General features: G+C 40.3%; 1 protein-coding gene across 4 annotated transcripts in view; it reads right to left on the bottom strand.

The window, feature by feature from the left end:
* frmpd3 (FERM and PDZ domain containing 3) overlaps positions 1 to 14,124 on the bottom strand; it is a 109,667-nt gene that overhangs the window by 66,397 nt on the left and 29,146 nt on the right. Inside the window, exon 1 of one of the 4 annotated variants that reach the window (XM_049585016.1) lies at positions 11,481 to 11,519. The exons of the other annotated variants lie outside the window; for them this stretch is intronic. The gene's annotated coding sequence lies outside the window, so the exon portion shown is untranslated. Of the gene's footprint in view, positions 1 to 11,480; positions 11,520 to 14,124 lie in introns of those variants that run through there. 4 annotated transcript variants of the gene reach the window in all.

The following is a 14,124-nucleotide window of genomic DNA, read 5'->3' as shown; positions in this document are numbered from 1 at the left end:
ACACTGTTTGGAATGTCTTCTGACCCAAAGAAACTCTGTGCATTTACTTAAGTACACATTTTACATTACTGTAGTTGAATACTTCCATTTCAGGCTACTTTACACTTCAGAGGAAAATATTGTACTCTTTACTCCACTACATTGATTTAACAGCTACAGTTACTTGTTACTCAAGATGATACATAAAAAACATATGATCATCTTCTAAAATATGACACATTGTTATGTTGTCAAAAATATTGATTTATCGATACATATTGATTCTGAAAATTTGAAATGCTTTCACTACTCAATTTCCGCATCATTGATAGACCGGCTTCGTTTTCTCGTTCTCTCGTCATGCTAATGTTTACTTCAGTCATTCTGCTGTTGACCAAGACAAGAAAAGTTGTCAGTGTCATGTTATAGCCTTGTTATAGTTATCTTTTAATCAAATTTTGGACTCCTATGCCCCTGATGTCATTTTTTCCCCCCGATATGATGATATTGATATTGACTATCAGTGTTTTTCATGGCATATTATTAAAGTTAGACATTCCAGTGTCATGACTCATGACCACGCTACATTGTTAATAAACTACCCATTGGTTTGTAAAATAGTTCAAATAGTCCACCTCCACCTCAATGAGCTGTAACAGCAAAATGCTGCTTACACACTGATCCATCAATAATAATAATCCATTGATATAATAATATAGTAGCATAACCGTTACTTTAGGAACACTTTTTCCACTATGGCATACAGCACAGGAGCACAGTCCATCAGGAATTAATGTAAACCATTTATAACTTATGTATATTACACTATTGATGCCATGTAATGATTATACTGTGTGATATTTATTATATAAGATACAAGAATAATGTGGGTGTTTTTCTGTTAGATCTCTGTGAGCGTTCCCAACAATTCAGATCATCATTCAATGGAATTTTATTTATTTGACAAACATAAATCATTGGACACCTCATCACACTGAATAATAAAGTGCATGAAGGCCAGATTAAAGAGGCTCTGATTTTACTGAGTCCAGGTTACACATTATGAGGAGCACTACTCAGCCTGGAGCTGTGCCTTTTGTGGCTGGAGAAGCCTTCTAAAGTCTGAAAAAGAAAACACCCCAATGATGTCTTTAGGGTTATCTCAGCTCAGGCTTAAGACTTAAAGATTTTTAACTGAAAGCCTGAGTTGTGGGTTTGAAGGTATGCAGTTTGACAGAAGTTGAGTATTTAGCCGGTGGGGAGGGTCTAATGAAAGACACTATTGAGTTGGGGGTTTTAGGATCTAGCGTATTTTGAGCTTGACCCACACTCGGCATTAAAAGTCAGGAACTGCTGCTTCGATTTTGACCATTCTTTTTTAATCTGTCTCTTGTGGCTCCTCCACCTTTATTGAAGTGATATACTAAATTGCTCGAGTACTCCTTTAAATCTTGAGACGGAAAGACTCTGCACACTAAGGTCCATGCATTTATTTAATGAAAAAGCCAAGCTATTGGACTTTTAACCTTCATCAGGGAAAATACTTGACAAAATTGAAATCTCAGAGCTTATAACGACATCAAACAGAGCACACGAAACTGCTTAAAGATGCACTTCGAAGAGAATATTGCCATTTTACAGCCTAATCCCACAAATAAACCATTAAAACAATAAACCAGACACATAATTAAACCGCAACAATGCTCCCCACTCCCGCTGTCACAAAACCAAACTGTGAACAAATGCATCGCTTTCTAAAACATTACATCTCAAGTAAAATTAATATACACTGCAGTGGTATTGTTTGCTGTATTGCTCCTCATTACTTGTTCACAGTGAGCGAATGGTAGCTGTTCGCTTAGAAAAGCCAACTTTATTAAATGGGTTTACTTTTAGGAAAGTCCATTATCAATCAAGGTCCAATAAAAACAATTGCAATGGTATTGCTTTTATTGATTTTTAGAAACAAGATACTCTGGCTTTGCTTTGCTTTTATAAGTTGTTTTTGTGCAGCTGGCACGGTTCTTTCACACTCAGCTGTAATGATGTTTCATACAGAGCACACACTTCAACCGTTAAATATAGAGGAGAAAGTCATTCTCCACGTTTATGAACGCCAATGAAAAGTCCAGAGGCACTTTCTACGAAATATTTAATCCAGACATAACTGCTAGAAGTGCATACATGATAGTATCTTTGCAGCCCACTCCTCTCAGCTGTCGAACATGTCCTATTTTACATGAACGCACCCGGCGACCAGCATAACGAGTTTACGTCAGCAGCCAGAACACCTGTGACTAATCATGTCTTTCGCTGCACTCTCCCCTTTTCTCTTATAATGTCAAACACTGCCCAAAATACACCCCCGCACCACCACCACTTAGATACTCTGTGCTGAGAAAAAGGCTATTATTCATGCTGTACTTTGCTGTGGCTTACAACAAAGCACCGCGGTGTACAAGACAGAAACATCCAAATGCTGGTGATTTGCAATTATAATTTGGAGCGATCAAAAAACACTTTTGATTACAAATAATCGACTTAACCTTTGCCTGATTTTCAAAATAGAGTTACTCACTCATTCGCTGACACTGAGTGCTGCCAACAATAAAGTTTAGTTTGGCTGATATTGAGCTGCAGGCTATTTACACAGTACATATCAGTTAACACACAGCTTTACATCCTTCGGTAACTCTTATTGGTATATAGATTTAACAAGAGATATGTTAGAAATAGCAGTTTTTCGTTGACTTTACCTCATCAGTTAATTTTCTGAAAACAGCAAACATACCTAATATTGTATATGTATGGTATATATAATACCTAGTTTGCACAGAAAGCTTTGTTTGTTAATGTTCTAGCCACCCCTGAAATAATTTTTCTGCTGAACAATATGCACTAGATGTCAAAACAATGGAAACATGATGTGTTTTGCTCTCACAACAGAGTGACTGAAGTGACAAGAGCTCGTCATGATTTTGGTACGCTTCACATTTCAAGTCACACCCACACATATCCAAATAAGAGTGCTGAAGATCTGATGTCCTGGTGCTACAGAGGTGAGAAGAAGTCAATTGCAGAGTATTTATAGAGTATGATGGCACATAAACAGGCAAAGGAGTAGGATGAGATAAACTTTACAAGTCTGCACTGAAGCAACAACATGGTGTACGTGTGGGGGTGAGAGTTTGTATACGTAGGTGTATTTTTTGTGTTGATTCCTCTGTGTCATGGATCAGCTAGAGCCTGTTTGTTGTATCTCTGAACTAATAATTGATGGTGATTGAACCCATGAACGTCTAGACCCCTACTGTATTCGAATCAGTGCTAATTTTGACACTGAAAACTATGACTGAATATGTTCGCAACAGCCTTTTTTTTTTTTACCAAGACTAAGATGAGGCGATGACGAGACGGCACTAACGTCATTCAACAAAAATTATGACTATATCAACAAGCAATGTTTTTGGCGAAAAAGACCAGACTAAAATGTACTTTGAAAATAAAATCTTTACTAACACCTCACTTTAGACAAAATATAGACTTCTTTTGATGCAGCAGCCGTCCCGTGTCCTGAGCTGCATCTCTATATCAGTACTGCACCGACAGCACACAATGAGCACAGTCAGGAGGACTCAGGGTAACTTAAAGGGTAACACCAACTAAAATCAGAATTCCAATATGTTATTTCCTCAGCCTTGGAAAGTTCAATCAATATTTTTGAACATGAGCTACTCTCTCTCAAAGCCAGAAACCAGAGAAGTAAGTCTCAAACTTGTGATGTCATAGGGTACAAAGTCTGGAGCTGCTCCATAGACAATGAATGGGAGACTGATTTTGTGGACCCGCAGAATGTCTGAACTTTACTCTATTGTAGTTTTTTCAGCTCTGAAACAGAAAATGTAGCCACTGCTCGGGTGGTATCGTGGTAATTAGTCATACTGTCCTGACAATGGGCTGTACAGTATATGACAATACAAATATGCGGCGACCCCCTGCCCCCATCCTCCTGACCGACGACTTTCCTGCCATCCACAAGCTCTATTAGCTTTTTTAAACTAATAAATATACAATAGGAACTCTCAAAATGTAAAGAAAAGTAATATTCTCACATCTATTTTCCTTATTCACCAGGGAAATAAACTGCGCACCTTTGAATTCTCGTTTCTCTCAGTCACAGAACTAAGACTGGTTTAATTGCCTCATTAACTCACACTTCATTAAAAATCGACAGAAACAAAACAAAACTCACCAAAACCATCTTGGTTACTCATGTTAGTCGTCCAGTTAGTTACTCCACTGTTCAAACAATCACAGACTCCAGTTTGGTTGAAATAAACCCACTGTAGGAAACATGTTGTTTTTCCACATGGTCCCTCTCTGTTGTTGCTGGCCGGCTGTTTACAGTCCTGTGTGCCAAATTGCTGCCAAAAAACCCCAAGAGAATCTGTGAGGCACATGCACCGGTCACACAGCCAGTGTGGCCTGGGCGTTAACTCTCCACCACTGGGTGTCGTGGTGTCTTTCAGCTCAGCTGCCTGTTACATCAATAGAGACTGGAGACTGACTTCTGAAATTGAAAGAGGAGCACCTGTGTATTTATGACGTATTGAAAATCACACCGTCTGGATTTCTATAAACTCTGGTATACTATAATACCGTGACACCACCCGAGCCTAGTCACCATATACTCAGAACATAAGCCTGGGTGCTCTCAGTGTCATCTAGAATACCTTTCCCAATTCATTATCCATGGAGCAGCTCCAGACTTTATACCCTATGACATCACAAACTTTAATTTCAGCACTCTAGGTTTTGGATTTGGGAGAGTTGCTCATGTTCACTAATATTTTTTTGACTTTAAAAAAAGAGGCACAGCTTTTTAAAGATAGATAAAATGCCCAGACTTTTAGTCGACTTAAACTGGACAAGAAAACAGGATGAGTATGGATTAAATATAATAAAAAACTAACAAGGACATCTGACACAGGACTAAGACTGACCTGACTGTGCTCCCATATATTTATAAATTATGCATTCAGGTGGCCCTCCGCATGCTGGCAACATGACTCCACTGACATACTGTACAGCACTACAGTGTAATCTTGAGTAGCTCTGTAACATAAACTAGAACTTAATACTTTACACTTCAAAGGGCACTGCTTTGAACTCTTTAAAAGTCAAGTCTCAAGGGAGAGTGGTAAAAGCATTGCATCATAACAGATTTGGCCCACTGAAGAGCTAGAGGCCATCTAGCCTACTAGTCATCCAGAGAAAGCTATTACACAGAGAGGGTCACACAAACACAATCTGAGGACCTTTTTAAATGTTGAGCACACTGAATATGCACAGAAAGGATTCTGGTATACTGGAACCTGTTCTGATGGTGTCATTACGAAACATGCTTTTTGATTGAGCCTATCTGCTTGGTCAGTCTACACGGACAATGTGACCACCATGACTGATCTTTAAGATTCACAGAAAACTGCGCTCATGCAGGAAAACAAAGTCACTGCACAAAAATAGGCTTGTCTAACATGATGACGCACTTACTGGGTTACTCATTGTGTAAGAGTGTGTTGTTTTTGATGCCATCAGTCAGTGTCAAGAGGGACAGTACAAAAATATTTTGGGGGCAAAGAAAGGTCAGAAAATTAGGGATTTTTAGTTTGTGTTAAATAGAGGTTAGAAGGGGAGGGTCTTTTATTTTTTCACATAACAGATTTAATTTCAGCCTTCCTTAAGAGAATAATTGTTTTGATGGCTTTAATGGCTTTATTTTTTGCAGTGGGTCATAAAGTTGGTCTTTGCCATATGCAGAAGATATATGAAATATCAAATGTAGCCATGGCTGTCCACCTCAGTAACTCTGGTGCAGTCTGTAATGTCCCCAGAATCAGCTCATCATATTTTATTTTCTTCTTTTAGCCAAAAGTATTTACAAAATGTATTATTATCTATTTTCAGTAGCCTAACTGCTGAAAATAAGAGTTTTTGTTTACATATTTTACCTTGCTGACACAGGTAGTGTGCCACAAAACAGAATCACTCACACAGACCTGGAAACAAAGTCAGAGTCAGACTAAAAATAAAATCCCAACAATAAGGTGACACGACGAAGTCTCTTTACAATATTTACATATCCCTGGTCACCTTTATTTTGAAGCAGATGAAATAAACTAGAGTACAGCAAGTAAATGTAGAGAGAGTTATGTAAATGAGGTATGATACAAGGACCGTCACTACTCTGTAATGAGAACGAGAAGCCTTCGCTTTCCATTTCAGGAAATTGTTCTCAATTCAACAAGATGATGTATCCTCACTGATAACTCTGAAGAGATCTTCATGTGCTGACGCACTGAGAGGACTTAATGACTCAAAGAGTGCAGCTCTCCATCTGAAATGAAACGGTTTGTACTGAGAGAGCCCGGCCATTAGGATAAGTGAAGAAAGGAGCCTGTCGCTGGAGCTACAGGATAACTTCTAATCCTTCCTCTGCTGTGGCTGTTTTTGTCTGCAGCGGTGGCGTAGGTTAAGAGTCAGTCAATGTAACAGAGGTTTAATTAGAAGATTAGCTCTGTTTGTTTATGTTTAATGACTGGCTGTTACCATGCACAAGTTTCTTCTCATCAGGTGCACTGTGTGTCCATGCCCTTGACTACAAATAACACTTAGTTGGAAAGCTTGATTTAATATTCAAGTGAACAGTAGAGTGGTCTAACACTAAGAAGGAACGCTTTTAAACTAGTGCAGCATGGTGAAAATTATGTTTTTGTAATAATAAGGAACCCAAACTTTAATCCTTGAGTTGTAAAGTTTTAATTTAAAATCCATTTACCCTTCTCTGTTGGTTTCCCGATAAACTGAGGCCTGAATTTGCATCGTCTTTTTTTGTTTTTACCTTTATCGTTCATTTAGTTTCAAACCATTGAACAGATCTATGATATATAGCAGTGTCCCCTGTTGATGGCTAATATGCAAAACAGCCCGCATTCAGCAGAAACCATAAATGTGCAGCAAGGAACTGGGAGGAGCTCATGAGGTTTTGTGATTGGGGGAGGCGTTGGCTGTGCACCATATCCTTTTGCCTCCTCAGCATTCTTGTCACGCATCTGTAACGTCATGCTTTACGTAGCACCGTAAAACCAAGATCATTAAAAGCCCCTGCATTGGCCCACTGAAGCTCACCTCTGGTTCTAACACAAGAGAGCACAGTCACAAATTTCCAATCTTGACACACACACAGTGAGAGTGGAAAGGCAGTCAGATTGCGTTGGCACACAGGGGATGCTTCTCTGCAGGAAATGTTGAAGGTTGAGGTGAACATTGATTAGTGACAGCAGAACAGGTCATGCCCCCACTCTGCATCAATACGTCAAAGTTGCCCTTTTCCTCTGTATGGTCCCAGTTGCGACTGCAAATCTCTGTCTGTCAGATATGTGTTTTCTGGGCTGAAATGCTCGACTTTAACATATGAGACCACTGGCTAAAATAAAGACATCATGAAATCTCCTGAAGAACATAAATCCTCCATCCTCTTTTCGAGGGGGTCCAATGTAAATAAATGTGATTTTTACACAGCAAATAACATGGAGTAGTGGGTTTATGTGATTATTTTTGCATTTGAAATGCATGTGGATTAAACTCAATAGAAAAGAACTATTATTTGACCTGATTAGAGGACAGTGATGAGATGAATCAGTGGTGGAAGAAGTACAATGTACTGTAAAAATACTGCATTAAGAATAAAGATCCTGCTTTACTTTACTTGATCTGACGTCTTAATTTAGATAAAAGAAAATATTTATGTATTTATGTATTTTTAGGTTTTTACATCATTCTTTAGCTTTCTATTGATATTCCTGATATATTTAAATCTGAAAATTAGAATTTTGGTGGAAATATTTACGTTTTCCCAAGCTCTTCTAAAACAAATTTTTCATGACGTAGGCGTCTGCACAGTGTCGTTGCTGCATATAAACCCACATACTGCTGTGGACGCCATGTTACCTCAGTAACGAAAGTCACGCTATAACAAGCAAATGAAATGATTGAGTCGATGGTAGACCAGCAACTCCCGTGTGCTCTGAGGTAAAATTATGGTTTCTATCAATGGAGCCTGGTAGGTTTAAAGAGAGCATAGATAACAGCTTCAGTTCCTCATTGGAAAAAGGCTGTCTGACGGCAAAGTAAAGCAGTAAAATAATCTTAATATAGCGCACACTTAAATTGATTTTTTTTTTTCGATGGTCTCTTTATTATGAGGCTAAAATACATTTTACGGCTACTCCCATCAACAGCACCCAGACTACTTTGACAGAAACAGTAGTTGGACTTTGCAGAATGCAAGGAGTTACTAGTTACGCTGCTAAGCACTCAGTTTGTGTGTGTTATGTTGTGACTTTCAGAACCAAACCAATGTGGAGTGAGGAGGCATCAGTGCTGTAAACAATGCTGCAGTATTTGATTACGGCTGAGTGGGAGTTTCCCATTTAGATAACCCTGCCAGTAAAATAAAAGTACAGAAGTATTGTCAGCAAAATGAGAACCGATACACTGTAATTGCTCAACGTACAGTCCATGGGCCAAATCTGGCCCCTGATAGGGTGCCAGGTAGCCCCCCAATCATTTTCCAATTCACAATGCAAACAAATTGATTCACACAGGGAATTTTTTGTACTTTTAATATAAGACAGTGCCAGGGTGCACAAACACCTCCTGTCATTTTGCAAAAGTGGCCACCTGGCAAACAATGTTTCCTTAGTGTGACCCTGCTGTAATACATTACAATATTGATACTGAAGCATCAGTGTGTAAGCGGCATTTTACTGTTGCAGCTGGCTGAGGGGGAGCTATCTTTAAGTACTTCATACAGTTAGCTAGTTTAGTCCACTGTTGCTGAACATGGAGGTTGGGCCCCTTTAGATGGTCACAAGCAACCAAGTCTCACTCCCAACTCGTCATATATAACACTTGGTCAGTGGCGCTCAGCATTAGATACCAGCGAACTGAGGCACTCTTTAACGTTAAAGTTGCACTGGGCTGCAGCATTTTTTGACACTCTGACCCACTGCCGTTGTATAAGGGGCAAGAAAGTCTGCATTGGGGTTGCAGTGATATACCGCTTTCAAGGTATACTGTAATATAAAAGTTGATGGTTATCATAAATTTGCTTATCTGTGATAATGAAAAAAAAATGCAACTACATGTTGAAACTCCCCTTTATTTTAGGTAAGGGGAGACATACTTCCATTAACAAAATAGTTTCGAGATTCAGTCATATTAAAAAAACATTTGTTTAACCAACAATAACCCTTCCGTTTTAATTCATTTAAGGGTCATGCTGACTGATAATGATGATTCTGTAAAATTGTGATACCGTGATATTTTCTGTGACGGTTATCATACTCAAAATCTCATACCACTGCAACCCGAGTCGACATAGGGCGGGTAGGAATGGCCTAAACGTTAAAAATTTTTTACCATCATTGTAAGTTTATTTTGGAAAGAGACAGTATGCATTTAACAAGCAGAAAGTGTACATTTTCTTTGAAAATTACAGTTTATTTCGAAAAAACACAATGCAAGTATTGGATGTGAATTGACAAACCACCCGGTGCGTCTCATTCTGCTGCTAAAGGGTGCCTCTGCATCTGATGCCAAGGGCCACTGACCAAGCGTCAGTATTTGACAACTTGGGAGTGAGAATGTGTTCTCACAAGATAAATCTGAAGGGACTGTGAGATGATTAATGAGGAAGGACAGAAGGAAAAGCAAAGTTCTGGTCCACTGATCTGTTTTCATTTTTCAGGCTTTTCTCCAATCTTTGATTTTTTTATGTCGTAATTGAAATGAAACCATCAGAGAAGTTTAGAGGGGGGTCTTTTAAAGTCATTTGACACTCGTCCCTTTTACACTGCCAGATTTTCCGCAAATGTTGGGCCGTTTTGCCGGCAAGCTGCGAACGTTTAGACACACAGAGCTGGATTGGCAAGTCGATCTGAGGCACCCAATTTTCTGCCTCGTAGGGTAGTCATGTTGGCGGAACCTTTTTAGTTTAAACAGACTGAGGCGGCCTTCTGCCACAGGAGGGGCTGTTGATGACGCCGCACGTGCGACCCACTGGCAGTGGATAAACAGGAAACAGCTGATGGCAGGAAGTAGCGAGCAGCTAGTAGCAAGAGGGAAACTCAAACCTGACAGACACTGTAAAGATGAGCAACTGAGGAGACAAGGAATTGTGCGCCCTCCTTGTCCTCACAAATGAAGAGGCCATTAACCGTCAGATGACGGAGACGGTGAAGAACAGGCAGACTTACGAGAGAATCACCACCTGACCAGCCGCGACTTCCCTCCCACGTCACTGTTTACGTCACACGTTTAGCTACACGTGTTAGTTGCTCACGCCCCCCATTGCCTTGAAAAGGTGCATTCTGTATAAACAAAAGTAGGTAGGTGGCAATTTGTTGCACTCCCCGCTTTTGTCTTTATACTGCCAATGCTGAAAAAAGACTGATTGGGCTTTCCTGCAAATTTGCACAGTTCCTATTTAAAAAGGGCTTAAGTGACCCAACTACACACAGTCTTTATCTGAAAAGTAACTAGTAACTTAAGCTGTCAGGTAAATGTATTGGAGTTACAAAGTACTCTTTAATGAAGTGAAGTAGATGTATGATTATTAGTAATTATACTTAGTTACTTTCTATCACTGGACTAAAACCCCTTTCGCAAAACTTGATTTTGGATAGGGAGTTTTGAAAATAATAAAAAAATAATAAAAAAGAAAAGACAGCTAACCCAGAAAATATATGAAATCATTTATTCATAGTGAATCAGTGCTCTGTAAAAAACATATTTCTTTTTGTTCTGTTCTCTTTACAAACTGCACTAATGATTGCTAAAAGTTTGGAGGATTCATTTTGCCAAAAAACTTGCTAGTGCAATCCATCTAACTATGTATCCCAGGCAGGGCTGCATGTCCGACACTGCCCAAAGTAAATTAAATTTTTATTAAAAAAAATCCCTATTTTCAATTTATCTTCAGATATCAGCATTATTTCCTTTTTTTCCTTTTTTAATCTCGACCAACATTATTGTATGTCATCAAGCACTGCTTGTGGTTTAAAAAGTAAACTGTGTGATGTATTTTCTGTGGGAGGATGGTTTAGTTTTGGGGCATACTAACACTCACAGGTAAATAGGTTTTCTCCCCACAATAAGATTTTCTGTTCTCCCTGCATTTCCGTCACAGCCTAGCCTTGCGGCCACCTCTGAGAGCCAAAACCTTTGGCGCTTAGTCACATTAAGGCTACCTCCTTCATTCATCACTGTGTGCATGGCAGCCGGCTCTTCAGCTGGAGCAGGAAAAAAGTTGAAACCCTCACCTTTTTCCCCTCAAGTTATCAGAAAGGGAGCTCTCACTCACAGAAGCCCTGAAGCTGTCAGTCAACAAATGATGAATAGTCAACTCTCTCTGTGTGTCTGTGTGTGTGTGTGCTCACCCTTTTGAAACTGGTGTCACTTCAGTTAGATTTGAGGACAACTGGGCCGTGTCTCTTTTGTGGGCTGCAGTCACATCCTTGCCCTTGCCTTTGGTAATCACCTGCTCGGGTCCTCCTCTCCCAGCTGCTGGGGATGATTTAGGTAAGAAGGTGGAGATTAAATGTGGCTCTGAAGTTTCTGCTTTTCAAAAACAGCCTTTACTCTGCCAGCTGCCATATCCCCCACTCTCTTATCTCAGTGGGTTTTGAAACTCACAGCAAAAAACAGGGTAAATAAGTTGGTTAGTCGGCACCGGCTTTTTTCCCCACCAACTTCAAACAGTGGTAGATATAAAAATAGAAACTGTCACAAACGCGTTAATCATTTATCTCTGTGTGACTCCAATCAACTGGGTCTCGACTGTACCGCGCACAAAGTATTCCCCAGGTCCGGGCTGTAGAGGGAGCATAATCACAGGAGATGGCTTTGTTCTCACAGCCGTGTTCTATGCTGAGATCGATATCTGAAGAGGAACATCTGTCTGTTTGAAGCCGTAAGCTTTTGTCATACCAGGCTATTGCATCCGGCTCACAGAGCACTTAACACACACAAACACACACCACACACATAAGGACTTGCACACGCGGTTAACAAATGCACATCAGAATCCAGCACCAGCAGAAACACAGGGAATGTATGTCAGTTTCTCCCCGATGCTCTGACAAAAGACTACCAGAGGAGCTGCATTCAAAGTCATCACGCAGCCTTTTCAGAAAGAGCTCAAAGCGTTCCCTCTGGATGGAAGGTGTGCTTGTTATCTGCTCCTGCATCATAAATGATCAAAATGACGTTTTGGACTTTTTGCAACCCTGCTGCGAAAAAAAAAATTAGTATTTTGAGAATATACCCAAGTCTTCATCCACATACTCATGTTCACAAAGCAAGCAAATTTTCGACAGAGGGGCAAGCCTGCAGGAAGGTATTAGGTATAAATTGCTGTCTGTGACGTGCAGCCCAGCTCCAGGGCTCCTGCAGGGACCCGGCTGATTTACTGTCTGCCAGGCTGATGAGCCTGAGAGGCAAGCAGTTATTGGCCTCGGCCACACTAGCCAGGTGTGAGACAGATTACAGCCTTTAGCTGGGAGCAGCACCTTTGCCCAGTGAGACGTTTGGCAAAAGAAAGGCCGGCCACATGTTCTGTCGGAGCCTCAAATTGCCAGAAAGATATATGAAGTCATCAACTGCCGCCAAGCAGTCTGGATAGAGAGGCGTGTTTATACATCTGAGTATTCTGAAAGCATAATGTGAATGCATGTAGTGACTGATGGGAATGCGGCATAATGGCTGGCATTCGGTAGATTGCATGCCTAAACTGCCAGCATTATGCAGTTAACAAGATATGCCAGTTTCACATTTTGGACCAGAAATTATTATATTCTATCACGCTTCATCATCAGCCTTCATCGTGAAGCAAGGGAACATCACTTGCTTCACGACTGCCTCTGAACTGAGACAATGAAATGTGCCTGTTTAAATCCCAGCCATTTTCGATAAGTATCCATTATAACAACAGCAGATGGACAGTCGGAGCTATATTTAGGCAGTGGCCATTCACCGAGCTGCCCTCTCACCATTACACCAAGCTCTGAGAGAACTGTCTGGATGTTTTTCTCTAAATTAGAAATTATGGTTCAGATTCCAAATCTCCCAAAACACCGTCCGCCAACCAGTGTAACATCTTCAGCTTTAAATCTCCCCGAGGGGAAAAAATCGCCATGCAACCAAAACAGTTGGTTGGAGCAAAACTTAAAGTACATCCAGCCATCATTATCCAGCTTAGTCACCAATGCTCAAAACAACATCACCATCATCACTCACTGACTTAAGACCCCTCGTGAGCTGACTCATCCTGTGCCTTGATAGGTTGATGGAATGAGAGACGCGAGGGAACTGTGGTCGTTCTTCGAAATATTCCTCAGAGGTTTCTTGCACATTCATCCATACTGTGTTGAAGCAGACAGACGGGATTGGCTGAAATCATAACTCATATGTACAGTAACTGTGTTGGATAGATTTAACACTTTTGGTTGAATTTTTCAAAACCACATGAGCTCCCCTAATGGTCAATTATGATTTATGGTTGGTTGGCAAAGTAGTCTCACCACAAGCTGTGTAGTAGCTGCTGTGGAGCTTCCAATTATATCACACATGATCCTTATCTGCAGAATTTTTCACAGTTGTCATGGAAATGTTACAACTGAACTGATGTGAATCGAAAGCAACTCAATAGACGGTAGCACTGTGATGGTGTGCTTTCAACAGCAGTCACTTACAGGTACACAACTGGCAGTGGATTGCAATGGCAGAGATATGTGAAATTGGCAAACTTGTTTCAGCCATAACTACATTGTTCAGTATATATTGTTAAATACTGTGGCCCCGACCTCTCTGATGTTTGTGCTGTGCTTATGTATTTGTGTTGCTTTGCTAGCATCTCTGATACCAAATCTACTGGCATGGAAGCTATGCAATGTCCTGCCATGGACGGGAGCTGCAGCAGCTAGCAAGTGTATGCTGTATTTGGAATATTTTCACCACTGTACTTAAACCATTATCAAATGGAGGCAGCAGTCAACCAGCAACTCCCATGTTCTGTGAAGTAAA

This window comes from Epinephelus fuscoguttatus, linkage group LG9 (assembly GCF_011397635.1).
Source record: "Epinephelus fuscoguttatus linkage group LG9, E.fuscoguttatus.final_Chr_v1".
Lineage (NCBI taxonomy): Eukaryota > Metazoa > Chordata > Actinopteri > Perciformes > Serranidae > Epinephelus > Epinephelus fuscoguttatus.
This window is presented reverse-complemented; position numbering and strand designations above follow the sequence as displayed.